The 13,735-nt window shown below is 44.3% G+C and overlaps 1 long non-coding RNA gene across 1 annotated transcript in view; it reads left to right on the forward strand.

The window, feature by feature from the left end:
* The first annotated feature begins 2,004 nt into the window (after nucleotides 1-2,004).
* Nucleotides 2,005-13,735, forward strand: part of LOC114633779 — a 20,231-nt gene continuing 8,500 nt past the window's right edge. The window contains exon 1 of the long non-coding RNA XR_003713235.1: nucleotides 2,005-2,109. This is a non-coding gene — a long non-coding RNA (uncharacterized LOC114633779). The remainder of the gene's footprint in view (nucleotides 2,110-13,735) is intronic.

Genomic DNA, 13,735 nt, shown 5'->3' on the forward strand with positions numbered 1-13,735 from the left:
TCAGTACTGGAGTGGAGTATTAGGATGTGGGACTGAGCTGGAGGAAGGATGTCACCAGGCATGCCTTTGAAAAGCACCCAAGTATCTCTTCCTGACCACCATGAACTAGGCTGCTCTCCTGTGCAGCCTGGCTTCCGGCCAACAGCAGTGGAGCCCGGGCAACCCTCTGAGGCTTAGGACAAAAAGAAACATTTCTAACCCTCTGTGGCTATGAATGGTAAGAAACATTTTCTCCCTAGTTTCCCTAAGTATTTGTCAAGGCAACAAAGAGCTAATACAGTCTTCTCTTGGTTTGAGGGTATCACTTAAGAGTTACATGACCTTTGATAAATTACTTAGTGTCTGCCTCTGCTTTGTCACTGGAAAGACAGAAAATCTTTTCTGTTAAGACTGTTGATGGGATTAAACAAACTAATTTACAGCACTGTGCCTGGCAGGGACTAGGTGCTCAATAATATTAGAAGGAGTTAATGCATATGAAGTTAGTAACAGTGACAGCACAGGGGAAGGTAGTGGGCTGGCTTCTTGCTGTGCGAATCTTCAAATGAAACACGAGTCCCTAGTCACACTGTTTTCTGAGAGAGGACTATGGAAACCCCTTTTATACCAAGGGTGATCTAACAGCTCCAGGCACCCTGCAATCCAGATGCCCGTTGGCTTTCTAGGTAGTCTTTCTTCATCAGTTGCAGGGAAGGTGCCAGTTATTCTGCCTCTCCCCTTACAGTCGCTGACTTACTGTGCATGATCACATTTGTGACCACAGAGGTAGACTTCTGGGTACCTAAGTCTTCTCAACATTTTAAATTGGTGCATTGCAAAGGAAACCCAGGATTTGTAAGAAATCTAAGTGTCTCTAGGGTTGTTTTTCAAGCAAAAAGAACATTAGTTGGATGCAAAGCAGGACCCTTGCAAAAAATGATTATAACTGAAAAATTTGTTAAGGGAAATTCAGAATTTTTGGATCTATATAGTTCTGAAAATTCCAAACAACGATAAAGAAAACAGCAATGTCTCTATGGTTTGATCCAGATTGGGCCATTATTTTATGATTTTCTGTTTGCCATGGTTGTTTATAAGTGATGATGAAGTTCTGGTAGGTTCCAATTCAGAATATAACGCTCCCCATAGTGGGTACTTGACATGGCCCCAGCACCTACCTCTACAGAACACCAGCACCTAAATAGTAGAGAGGGGACAAGACTTTGAGGCCTGAGGAAGAAGGGTCATTGTGGGTGGAACGCAACCATTCTGTTGCTTGTAAAGATTGGACACTTGGAAAGATTCCAGGGGATGGGAGGGAATGCGAAGAGTAATCCTTCTGCCCAGTCTGTGTGTACACAGTAGGGAAACCTCTCCTCTGAGGACTACCATTCTTCTGCTAGTTCACAACCCCCGGTGCTCCGGGGCGGTGAGTGTCTGAGAGAAGTCGGTGCAGAGCTGCTCTTTCCAGTTGCCAGAGGAAGCATCACTAGGGAGGGAGGGATAACTGTCATAAGGATTTTTCTCCCCTGCCATACAATGCTGAAGCTTCTCTCCCTCTCTCTTTTTTTGAAGAAGTGCGTTTATGACTGATCGCTCAACACCTTGTTGGTTCTGATTGCAGAAAACACACCTTATAAATATATGATAACCATCCTGTAATAGGGAGTGTGACAATTTACTTCACAGTGCGTTTCGGGCTGCTAATTGATCGTTTCAGTCCAGGGACGATTTGGAATAAATTATAGCCATCAAAAGGATATCACAGCTCATTTTGGTGGAAGGGTTTCCACGTCGCTTCACGTTCATCTCCAGAAGAGGGCCGATTACACCCGGCGGGCTGGGAGGCTGGGAAGGATAGGAACCCGCGTGGAGACGGCCGGTGGGTGGAGCTTGAGCAGTGAGAGGCAGGCCCTGGGGCGGAGCCAACGTGGGGCGTGGTCGTCGTGAAGGCTGGGCCTGGCAGCGGCGGCGCACGCGCTGCAGCTCCGCTGCCGGACAGTAGAGGCCTCCCTTCCGCGGAGGCGGCGCAGGCTGCTCGGTTACCCGGCGAGGTCGGCGCGACGCCTGCCCGGCGCGAGGTTTCCCGGCCGCTGTCTCCCGCTCAGGCGGCGGCTCCGGGCCTCGGAGGTGAGCGTGGCCCCCGGGACCCTGCTTGGGGCGGGTGCTCGGGCGCGGGGCAGCCCCGCGTGTGGTCGGGGGAGCAGAGCGTCGCGGGAGGGAAGGCGGTGCGGGGCGAGCGCAGCCTCGGGGTTGCGCCGGGCCCTCAGCCGTCTCGGGACTCACCCGGGTCGGCAGGGCCGGAGCCACGGCCCCCGAACCTCGGGTGCTTGGCCCGGGCCACCCCGGGTATGAGGCCCTTGCCCCTGCCCACCGCGGGGTCGCCACCGGGCCACCCCAGCTCACGTGTGTGCGGGTCTGTGGACGGCGGAGCAGACGGACCCAAAGGCCGAGCTTCTGGATGGGGTTGGGATTGGGCAAAATTGCTGTCCTCGGCGTCTCGCGAGCGCTCGAAGGTCCCCAGCCCTGCCTAAGGGACGCTCCGCTAGAAGGAACCCCTTCCTTCTAGAAGGAAGGAGTCCCTTCAGCTCGGTTGGCTGTCCCTCAGTCGGCCAGTGTGTCCCAAACCGGCCCTCTCCTCAGGTGCTCGGTTTTGTTCTGTTGTTTTTAGTCTTCTGTCACGCTAATACAGTATGTCACTCTAGGACAGGGATGTTTCTGTGGCGACTTTGACAGCAACCATTATACCATGCTATTATGAAATGTGATATCTGTGCGTTCCGGAAAGACCGATAATACATAAACCAGTTCTTGTCACAGTATCCCATAAGGAAACATCTGAGGCTATCGGTAAAAGGCATTTTAATTCACACACTTAAAATATTTCGTGCTTGGTTGACATCTTTCAAAATGTTGAACGAAATAGGAACATTTACCATTTTGTACATATTTATCAAAGTACTTACAACAGCCCCTGTAGGAAGGAGGAAGGTGCCTTCTTGTTTTATCGTTCTTAAGAAGTAAGGCAGGCAGGTGTTATGTGACCTCTAAATAGTCCACAGTAAGTTAAAGAGAGTTCTAGGAGACCAAGTGTTCCCTAAAACTGGAGTAATTGGAAAACTCAAACTCAGATGTGAATGTTTTGGGTTTGCCATGTGGTTGTCAGGGTTGTATTTCCATGGACCAAATCCTGGGAAATGTCAATTGTGGAGTTACTTTTACAAGTGAACCCCATGAGCACTGACCACAGTAGAGTTTTCTTTTCCTCCATTTAAGCCGTTCTTTGTTATTGATTTTTGATCATCACAGGTACTGTGTTCAACTTCGCCAATGTGCAAGATCACTATAAACATTTAATAATTGTTAAAATGTAACATTATTTCCTGGTTATAAAAAACCCAAGGAATTAAGGAGCTAAAAACTGTGATTTTTAAAAAATTTATACCAATGGCAAATCTATGCTGACCAAGGAAATAAAATATGTTAGGAATCAGAGAACTTTCTGCAGCTTATCCCCTCACAACCATGAGTTTTGCTTCCTCAAACTTTGTAAACAAAGTTTAAAAGGCTTACATGATTTAAGAGCATCTAAGACTCATTTAACTATTTTAGAATGCAGTTTTCCTAATGCTTTTGTTCTTTATGTGGTGTGCTGGACTGCTCAGTTACACATCACTGGAAGCTCTAACTTTTAGTTAAAATTGAAGCCACTTACCTTTGTTTTTAACACCAACTCAAAATAAAAATTGCACACAATCAAATCATGCAAACAAAACACATCCCAATAGTCATGCACACATCAGTTTAAGGTCAACTGGTTTAACAGAAATGGAAAACATACTCAGTACATTTGCTCCAATGATTGGTGGTTACACTTTCTCTTGGATAAGGCTTGAAATCATTCTAAACAGCAACTTCATCCTTGAATATTAAAACATTTTGTATGAAATCTGAAAGGTGAACTTAATATAAAGTTGTTAAATCCAATAATGAAAGAAGTTAGTAATAATTTTATTCCTAACTCTAACACTGTGGTATACTGATGAAATTCTATAACCAAGATATGACTGTAAACTAATGTCTGTATTTCAACAACTATACCAGAACCTATACACATAGTTTGATGTGTTCTTATTCAACTAGCTATCTTGGAAGCTTGTCACTCAAACATCTTTTGCAGCTCTTTATTAGGTACTGTTTATTTTGTGCCCATAGCACATCTTATTTTTAAAAACTTTGAAAAGTCATATCTTCCTTTAGTTCTTGAAGGAGAAGTATATGACCAAACCAGAGTAGTATCATTTGAGTTCAAAACAAACTGAAAGACAATTGGATTGCCTTCTTGGGCAGCTTTTAAATTAGTTCTACAGTTAGTTTACCAATATAGTTTGAAGAATGGCATCATCATTGGAATAAGAGTAGTTACCAAGGGACAGTTTGAAGAGAAGTACTCATTTGGAATTATAAATTGTCTTTAATTGTCAATGAATTATTCATTTAGGAGTCATGTACCTGTATAGCAGTACATTGGTATATGCTGTGGAGACAGATTGCTTCAGAAAGCTATAGTATGAAGAATTTGCCTGGACCAGATGTATTACACCTTTAATCCTAGCACCTTGGAGGCAGAGGCAGTGGATTTGTGTGAGGTTGGTCTACATAGTGAGTTCCTGAATAGTGAGGTAATAAGAGCCTGTCTAAAAATAATAATAAAATAAATACATGAGATTTTCGGTTGGATTTTCATGAGTGTTTGTGATTCTGGCTTGATTTTTAAAACTTTATAATAAGTAGTTGGATTTTTTTTAAAAGGTTACGATCTCATAGGTAAAATAGGATTGGATAAATTTAGGATTTATAAACTATAAAAGAACAGAAGTTAAAATATCCTTAGCTATCCTTAGACTACAAGTGAGTCTAAATTGTGAGCTAAACCATTCATAATTTTTAATTTTGTTTCAACATAAACCATAAAGTACATAGGTAGTAATCATTATGTTTTATAAATAATATCATCTTACCTACTACAAAATCCACAGAAGTCTAAAACTCCTAACCTACTGAGTTTAAACCCTTGGGATAGTCAAGACCAGAATGTGGTAGAAGGGATAGAAGATAGCAGAGGAAGAGGGAGTCTGTGGGGAGGAAAAGACACAGGTGATAGAACAGTTTTGAAGTTGTTTAATTCTTTTGAAGGAAGGACTTGCTCTCCTAAATCTCAGGGAAAAAATTTAGAAGTTGTATATATAGTTCATAGCTAACTCCAACTGAGACTAGAGAGCCAAGAAAAGCATAAAAATCTAATTAGAAGAAAAAATATATAACTGGTGAGTAAGAATTTTAACCAGTGTTCAAGTCTAATTAATACAAATACCAGTGTCTTAGTTTCTGTTCTATTGCTGTGGTGAAACACCATGACCAAGGCAACTTACAAAGGGAAGCATTAAATTAGGGGCTCCCTTGCAAGTTATAGGTTAGTTCATGATCCTCTTGGTGGGAGGTATGGTGGTGGGCCAGCAGGCATGGCACTGGAGCAGTAGCAGATAGCTTACATCTGATCAGCAAGTTGCAGGTGCATACACCCCCCGCCACCCCCCCACACTACACATACAGGGAGGGTGATAGTAACTGGGCCTGGCTTGAACTTTGAAACCTGAAAGCCTCCTCTCACCCTGTGACACACCTCCTTCAACAAGGCCACGCCTCCTAATCCTTCCCAAACAGTTCCATCAACTATGGACCAAGTATTCAGACATATGAGCCTATGGGGAAGGGGGGGCATTGTCATTCAAACCACCATACCCAGTGATCAAGAAAGGACAAGGGAGCCAGACAAAGATGAAGGAGCTTTTCTGTTTAAACATCGTGTTACAAATGTGGATGCTCAAGCACCTAGGAAGTCAGCCAACAGAGAAAGAAACTCACAACAGTTTCAAAAGAACAAGTAAGTTCCCCCTCTTTCCCCCAAATCAGATTGGATCTGAAGATTAACCAATATGAATTAGACAAAAATGAGGTCCCTATTGCAGCTTCATATGAAATCTTGAACTTGTATTCATGTCTGCTATGATACACTTTGTTGTGGACATACACTATTCCAGCCCACATGGCAGGGCTGGGTACCTAATAGGCTAGTGAACGAGGTAAAGAGGTGCAACTCCAGATTTTTTTCTGTGGAAAGACCATGTGCTGTTTGCCCATTAGGAAAACAAAGCAGCCTTTATTAGCAGCACAGGGAAGCATTAGAACCTCCCAACCCCTGCTATGTGAGTAGTGGGAAAATACTCGAAGTGATTTTAGCCTTTCTTTTCAGGAACCCTGACCACTATGTCTGCCTCTTTCCAGATTTGAGTCAACTGGATGCTTTTAAATATTAAAGTTCATAGTTTCTATAGCTTCACAGTAAGGTAAGTGGTGAGATGATAAATAAAGAAGTTAGTGACTTAAAGTTTACAAGAATTCACAAGTAGCTCTTAAATATATAGAATAGGCAAGTCCTAAGAATTGCAAAATACCAGGTAGAAGAAAGTCCGGGCTCAGCAATGGAGACCAGGCTTAGCATGTCCCACTTCTAATAGTTGAGACATATTTTAACTTTCCTGAAAGATAGTCCGTTCCTCTTGTGGGTGTATAGAATTTTGTGTGGTGAAACACAGGCTTTGTAAGTTGAGGTAAAGCTTGTTGACTTCAATCTGTCAGGTATTTGAAACAAACTATACATGATGGTGACAGAGTGGTCTGAGGACCATGGGAGAACAGCGATCTCCTTAAGGACTAGACAGACAGGTGACTAATACAACACAGTCACTGCCCTTCCTTCCTCAGATTCCTAACTACCTCGTCATATTGAGAGGTCATTGACTTTTTGTTTGTTTGTTTTTTGTACATTTCATAAAGACCTGCATGTGTAAGGAAATGGAATAGCTTCCTTAAGAGCCCAGGTCCAGACCTTCGGCAGTAAGTGCTGAAGAGGCAGTCCTGGAAAAAGCTGTGCAGGTCTCTAGATCTTGTCTTTGTATTGTCAAAGTTTCTTTTCCTCAACAGCTCTTTGAAGCCCATGGGCACATCCATGATGTGGAGAGCAAGAGACTGGCTTGAGTCCTACACACTGCCTCACGGGACCGAGTAACATGTGTTGGCATCTTTGCCACAACAGCCTTTTTCTGCTACAGAGATAAGAGTTTTAGGCCATTTAAAAACAGACAAACAGGATGTTAGCATCTGCTGGAACTCCAGCATCTGGAAAGAATAGGTAGGAGGATAGGAGTTCAAGGCCTGCCTTGTCAACATAAGCAAGTTAAAGGCAAGCCTAGACTACAAGAGACTTCATCTCAAAACACAGAATGAAACAAAACCAACAACACCCCACCCCTACAATTTGTGTCTTTTGTTTTCATTCTCTTACTCGCCTCTGGGTACCAAGAAGACAACAAAGATACAATAGGAAGAGTAAATTCCCTTTCTCCCTCAGAAACACTGCAGATTTGGGGAGGATCATGGCTTCCTTCCATAGAGCTTGATTCCTAGAAAAACAGGGAGAATGTGATATGCTACAGTGTGTCTCTGTGTTGTGCTACAGTGTGTCTCTGTGTTGTGCTACAGTGTGTCTCTCTCTGTGTTGTGCTACAGTGTGTCTCTGTCTGCCTTTTTGTTGAGTGTCAGATCTCACCTACCGAGGAATAAAGGCAGCCCCCGGATCTCAGAGGTCATGAGTAGAGCAGAATTTCCTAAAAGTCTGCTGAGTGTCCTGTACACAGTGACATTTCATTAGTTCACACTGTATGAAGAATGATGTGTTTGAGCCAGTACAATGTAGCAGCTTTCGAGAGGAAGTCAGCCAGTCTGTATTTGAATGTTAGGCTTTCTACTCAGTAGCTGAATGGCTTCAGTGGATTTCTCTCTCTCTCTCTCTCTCTCTCTCTCTCTCTCTCTCTCTCTCTCTGTCTCTTTCTCTCTCTCTCATTTTATTTTATGTATTGATGTTTTGCTTGCATGTATGTTTGTGTCCAACATGCATGCCTACTGCCCATGGAGGCCAGAAGAGTGTGTTGAATCCCCTGGAACTGGAATCATAGCTGATAATGAGCTGTAGTGTGGGTGCTAGGAATTGGACCTGGGTCCCATGGAAGAGCAGCTGGTGCTCTTAACCACTCAGACATCTCTTCAGCCCTTTGGTGAACTTCGTAATCTCCTTTAGCCCCGCTTTGTCTACAAAATGATAATAAAGAGAGTATGTACTCCTAAGGATTGTTGGCACAAAGGGAAGGGTTGCCAAAAGTGGTAATGTTTGCAGAGAGGACAACGTCTCACAAATAGCAAAGTCTCTATAGGAAGCGAATGCCATGGTTAGAGGGATTTATTTAAAGAATAACTGACAGTAAAGGTAAAACTAGTGCCAGGGGATTTCTCAAGTATATTGAAGGGCTCAGCAGTCGACCAAGGAGTAGAGTGATAGCCCCAGGCATCAAGACATATCTGGGACTATGTCTAGTGTGTGGGGCAGGTGGAGTAGAAGGCACTGTAGATAATGTCTGGAAGGCAGGCACAGCACAGTGGAGTGTGGGAAGTACCAGCTCCTAAAACAGGCTCACCAGCCTCAGCACCCTTGCTCTGCTGAGAGCCGGATTAAAACCGTGCTCTGACTTACTTCAGCTCCTATCCTTACAGTGGGTGCCGTGGTGCCTGGCCTGTCATATTGAAGGGATTAAATGGAAGAACATGGTGCCTGGTACCTTTGGTAAATAATTTATGCGATGCTTCCAGGGGCAAGGAGAGCTATTCTCTTAAAAAGCTGCAGTGCCTCCTGTAGGAAAGTAGTGGAAGATCAACAGAGAGGCCACTTGCTGCCTAAGGATGGAGAAGGCTTGACGCTAACTTAAAGATCTGGAGCTATTAATAGCCAGTTAGAACTATCAAGGCTTTCAAGTGCAGTGGAAGTTTAGAATAGTTAATCTCGGCATTCAGAAGACTGTCAGATAAAGGAAGGAGTTCATCCCTGAGTGAGTGTGGTCAGAATCCTGACAGGATGCTGTCAGGCTACGGCACCTTAAACTACCTCACTGTTTAGAGGTCAGCAGTGGGTTTCGAGGGTCAGTAGAGTCCATTTGTTCTGCTTTGCTTGTAGACTTGTAATATTTAGTGTTAGTTGTTCAGAATAAAACTATGATGGCTCTGTAACCATGGAAAATTGGGCTCACTCAATATCTAGACACTGACAGGTATGAAGTTTTTTTGATTTATTATTTTATGTGTGAGTACACCATAGCCTCTTCAGGCACACCAGAAGAGGGTGCCAGATTCCATTACAGATGGTTGTGAGCCACCATGTGGTTGCTGGGAATTGAACTCAGGACCTCTGGAAGAGCAGTTGGTGCTCTTAACCACTGAGCCATTTCTCCAGCCCCAAAGTTATAAGCTCTGTAACTTGCTTCAGCTTATAAAACAGCCACTGCTTCCCTCTGTCTGGTGTTTACTCTGAGAGTGTACTTCCTTAGTGTCAAGGAAGACAGGAGACTAGATCAATTACAGTAGTCTGGAATTTGAGGTTAGTGTTTTTTTATAAAAGATACATTGGGATAAATGGGGGAGGACCAAACTAGGCAACTTTGGTGAAATTATTTGGTGTTAATTTAATCTGGATGATAAAATTTCATTTTCTCTCTGGGGTGAAGAAACTATTTAACTTAAAAATACAAACTCAAGAAATAGGGATTCTAATGTAATTTTTTATTGTTTCTTATTCTCCACTTTTGTTTTATGCTTATAGTAGTTTGTAGTGAGAGAATACAAGGTAGATAATTATATTTCTAAAGAAAATTGCACTGATTATCTGGACTTCACTATTTAAAATATTAGGAAATCCTAAGTGCGGTTAACAGGAAAGAGTCACCTGACCGATTGCTGACCACCTGACTGTTGATGTCCTCTAATTAGCTGCAAGAGTGACATCATGCTCACTGCGTGGGCTGAGCTTCCAAGGTACCTGAGCCGTGCTGTGGAAGATGTGTGTGGAAGGGGTTATATGCAGTGTCCAACAAATACAGGAAGGAGATAAATGACAAAGGGAAAAAAGTAGGCTGTGACATCAGAGGCAAACCAAACTGGCTTAGTCTTGTTGTTGCTGAGCCAGGGAGGTGGCTCTCAGACACCATCTTCTGAGTTTAGTGAAGTTACCTGCTGGGATGGGGAGAGGAAGAAAGAAGGCAGGATGGTGGCGGTGCCTTGCAGAGGGCACACAAGATACTTGTACCAGCCCCTTTCACTCGGCCAGAACCATAAAGCTATCAGCAGCCTGACCCAAGGGACGTGTGTGGAGAAAGCCAAAGACTGTTTTATGAGGCTATATCGACATCTGTGCCACCATAACAGATCATCCAGGAGAGTCCCTGGATAACACCTGGACAGAGGGTTTGGAGCAGAGACAGCGTTGGGAAGAAGGTCTTTGGGGGACTGTGGCGTTAATTTGGCTGAAGGGCCTTGTCAGAAGCCAGCCTTTTGGAGGAGACCTCCATGCAGACTGCAGCCTTTTGCTCCTTACAGCCTTTGCCTTCTGCTTCTGAGGGGGACCTTTCTCTCTTCCTGTCCCCCTTTCAATTAAATGAATTAATTACCAGGCATTTAACTTTTGCCAGACTCTTTCATTACACCCGGAGTTGTTGCTGAGCGGCAAAGGGAAGTAATAACATTCGCAGTGAGGGGCAAATCCTGTTAATGAACATATTAAAGTTCAAACAGTGATTCAAGTTCACAACCTGTCTGTGGCTCGTCTCTTTAATAAGACTTGTACATGTTACTTTCTAGCTCTTTCTTCCTTTTTAAGCTTTTTTTTTATCAATACTGGTGGGGCATATTTGTGGCTCCCAGCCTTCAAGCCCCGACAATGACTCGAGCAGTTATAATCCTGTCTTAATTTGGCAACTTTTGTAAAACACATAAAGGGCTCAGGGTCACCTTTGCTCACCAAGGCCCTGGGATCCTGTAGCTTTTACCTCCTGCCATGGCTGTTCCTTGTGTGGGCCACGCCTCAAGTATTCCAGTCGTCCCCCCCCCCACACACACAGTGAGGCTCAGATGACTTAATCCCTCCACCACCACCTGCCACCCTCTCCTAAGGCCATGAGTGACTGCTACCCTACTGGCAGAGCTCTTGATGGTTCCAGCCATCGGTTCCTCCCAGTAGTGGATGTGCAGTAGGGAGGGGATCTGTGAAGAGGGAAGCCAGCTCTAAACTACAAGTTAGGAACCTGGATAGGGGACCAGGTCTGAGGTGGGAGGGATGCCTGAGCCATTCCTTACCACGGGCTTCTGGCCGCACTAGTGGCACCTGCTTATTCTTCTGGACTCAGTGTCCTTAGTCCTGGAAGAAAAGGCTGGGAAGGGTCTGGTGTCCGTCTGTCTGTCTGTCTGTCTGTCTCTCTCTCTCTCTCTCTCTCTCTTTCCCTTTCTCTCTCTCTTTTGTATTGTGGATTGCGTGGGGGTCCTTTCCACCTCAGTGCCTGGCTTCTCACCACATCCCCTGAGTGTGGCTAGATATAATCACCATGACAACTGCAGTCTATGAGCATACACATAATAGAGATGAAATAGACAAAAGATTAGCATGCCATGAGAAGTACAATAAGTTTCTTATTTAGCATTTAGATAACTGTCTTTCCTTCAGAGCAGGCTTCAAAGTTGCAGCCAGTTTAGACCAAGAGGATTAATTCTTTCTCCCGCATGCTTCATTGAATCTCTCATTACCAAACTTTGTCTGTATTGATGTAAGATTTGATTGAAGATTAGAGCATTTAGCGAATCTTGCTTTTCTGCATGTATCAGGGTCTTTCAAGCACAGATCACGATGCCCAGTGGTCAATACCCTTACTTTTATCCAGTGTCTGCTTCATTTAAACTTAATCAACTCTATCAATGAACTGGAACAGGGAAACGTCCCTGTGGTAAGAATGGTGTGCTTTTGTGGGATAATTCTTTGCTCTTTCCAGATCTGTTGGCGTTAAACCCAAAATTGCACTATGATGAACTTTTTTTAAATCAATATGATAATGACAATTGGGCTTGAACACTCTGGTCATTTTTATCATACAGCAGGATCTGGCCCCCATTACCAAAACAACTTGCGGTCCTGCAGTAGGCTGTCTCCTTTTGTGTGGCTTTAATGCCTTTTCTTTCCTGACATTGAATATTGCTCAGGCTAGAAAATGATACATCTTTGTAGGGAAGGCTCATATGTCACAGCCAGAAAGTGAAGCAGACCGATTGGCTGTGTGAATTATCTGACTTGCCGCAGTGAATTATTTGCACTGTTTCCCTACCTAGTCAACAAGTTCCTAAGGTATAGTAGAGATCAATCAAAACTGACAGCCTTCGTGTGAAGGCTTTACTGTGTAAATCTGCTGCACTCGTCCTGGCCGTGCAGGCCCCGGCATCTGTATATCATTTTTATACTGCTACCAGTAGAGCAATTTCAAAAGTATTTGCAAGGAAAATGCGTGTCCCCATCTGTTCCCGGAAGCATAAATGTGCCACCTTCAGAGGGTTTTCACTGGTAATCATATCTTTAATGATCAACAGACTAGTGATATATACCTTTCCATAAAATGGGGTTTTCTTCATTTTATTGTGATTGGCTAGAAGAAACAGCTTTTCCATATGTTAGGGAGATAAAATATAAGATTAGCAGAAGCCGTTTGTTGGATAGTAAACAAAAGAAACAATTCATTCCAAGTAATCTTTGAAAAGAAGCAACGACAAAATTAAGTTGCAGTAACAGCATTGATCCCCGCATCGGGGAAACAGACCCTAGTCCTTCTTGGAAAGGAGCCGTTTAAGGGTAGAAATGCGGATGCTTCTAGGGGGCTCTGGTGGTTTGTTGTGGAGCCAGGGGAGGGAGAGAAGCAGTGAGGGAAGTAGGTAGAGCTGCAATAATAGTTGCTTGTTCTCTCCCTCCTCCCTCCCCCTCCCCCCTCTCTCTTTCTCTCTCTCCTCTTTCCCCACTCCCATTTCTCCCCCACTCCTTGGAACACATCACCCCCCCACCCCGCCCAGCATCCTGGGTAAGTTAGTAGGTGTTGAAGCAGGAGGATGCTACCCTCCTGGTTTTCTCTTCAGGTCTTAGAGAGCAATGGAGGTTATCAGAGCACTTTACAAACCAGATTCCCACAAAGGAGTTTTCTCTTTTCCCACAGAAGAGGGAGACCATAAAGGCTTGAGGACCCTGAGGAGATCTCCCAGGAACACAGAGCTCGTAGAAATCCATCCCACTTGTGTAGGTCACAGTCTACAGATACCTGTCAGAGCTGCCCACATTTCCTTCCCCACTGAGTTTGCAGCACAGGGCCAGGGGTCCCCTTCCCAGTGCACCTCCTTTCAGCTTTGGGAGCCACTTTGGCCAAATCTGGGATCTTTCCTAGTGATGACCTGCCAGAAGTCTCCAGTTCCATTTGTCTTGAGAGCCAGGAGAGAATTTTTAGTTATAGGGCATAGGATTTCAACAATACCCTAAGCCTTGTGCTCTTCAGATACAGGTACAAGCTGTTTTCTTGTAAATAAGACTTGAGAACCAAGGGGACCATTCTCTACAAGCATAGAGCACAGATCCAGCCAGTGGCGTGTGGCTGTGTCTTTTCCTGGTGTGGACTCTTACAGGCGTTTTTTACGATGGGGGATGGAGGAGCAGAGAGCGCTCCTCCTCCTCCTCCTCCTCCTCCTCTTCCTCCTCCTCCTCCTCTTCCTCCTCCTCTTCCTCCTCCTCCTCCTC

Source organism: Grammomys surdaster, unplaced genomic scaffold (genome assembly GCF_004785775.1).
Source record: "Grammomys surdaster isolate TR1022 unplaced genomic scaffold, NIH_TR_1.0 751, whole genome shotgun sequence".
In the NCBI taxonomy this organism is placed as follows: Eukaryota; Metazoa; Chordata; class Mammalia; order Rodentia; family Muridae; genus Grammomys; species Grammomys surdaster.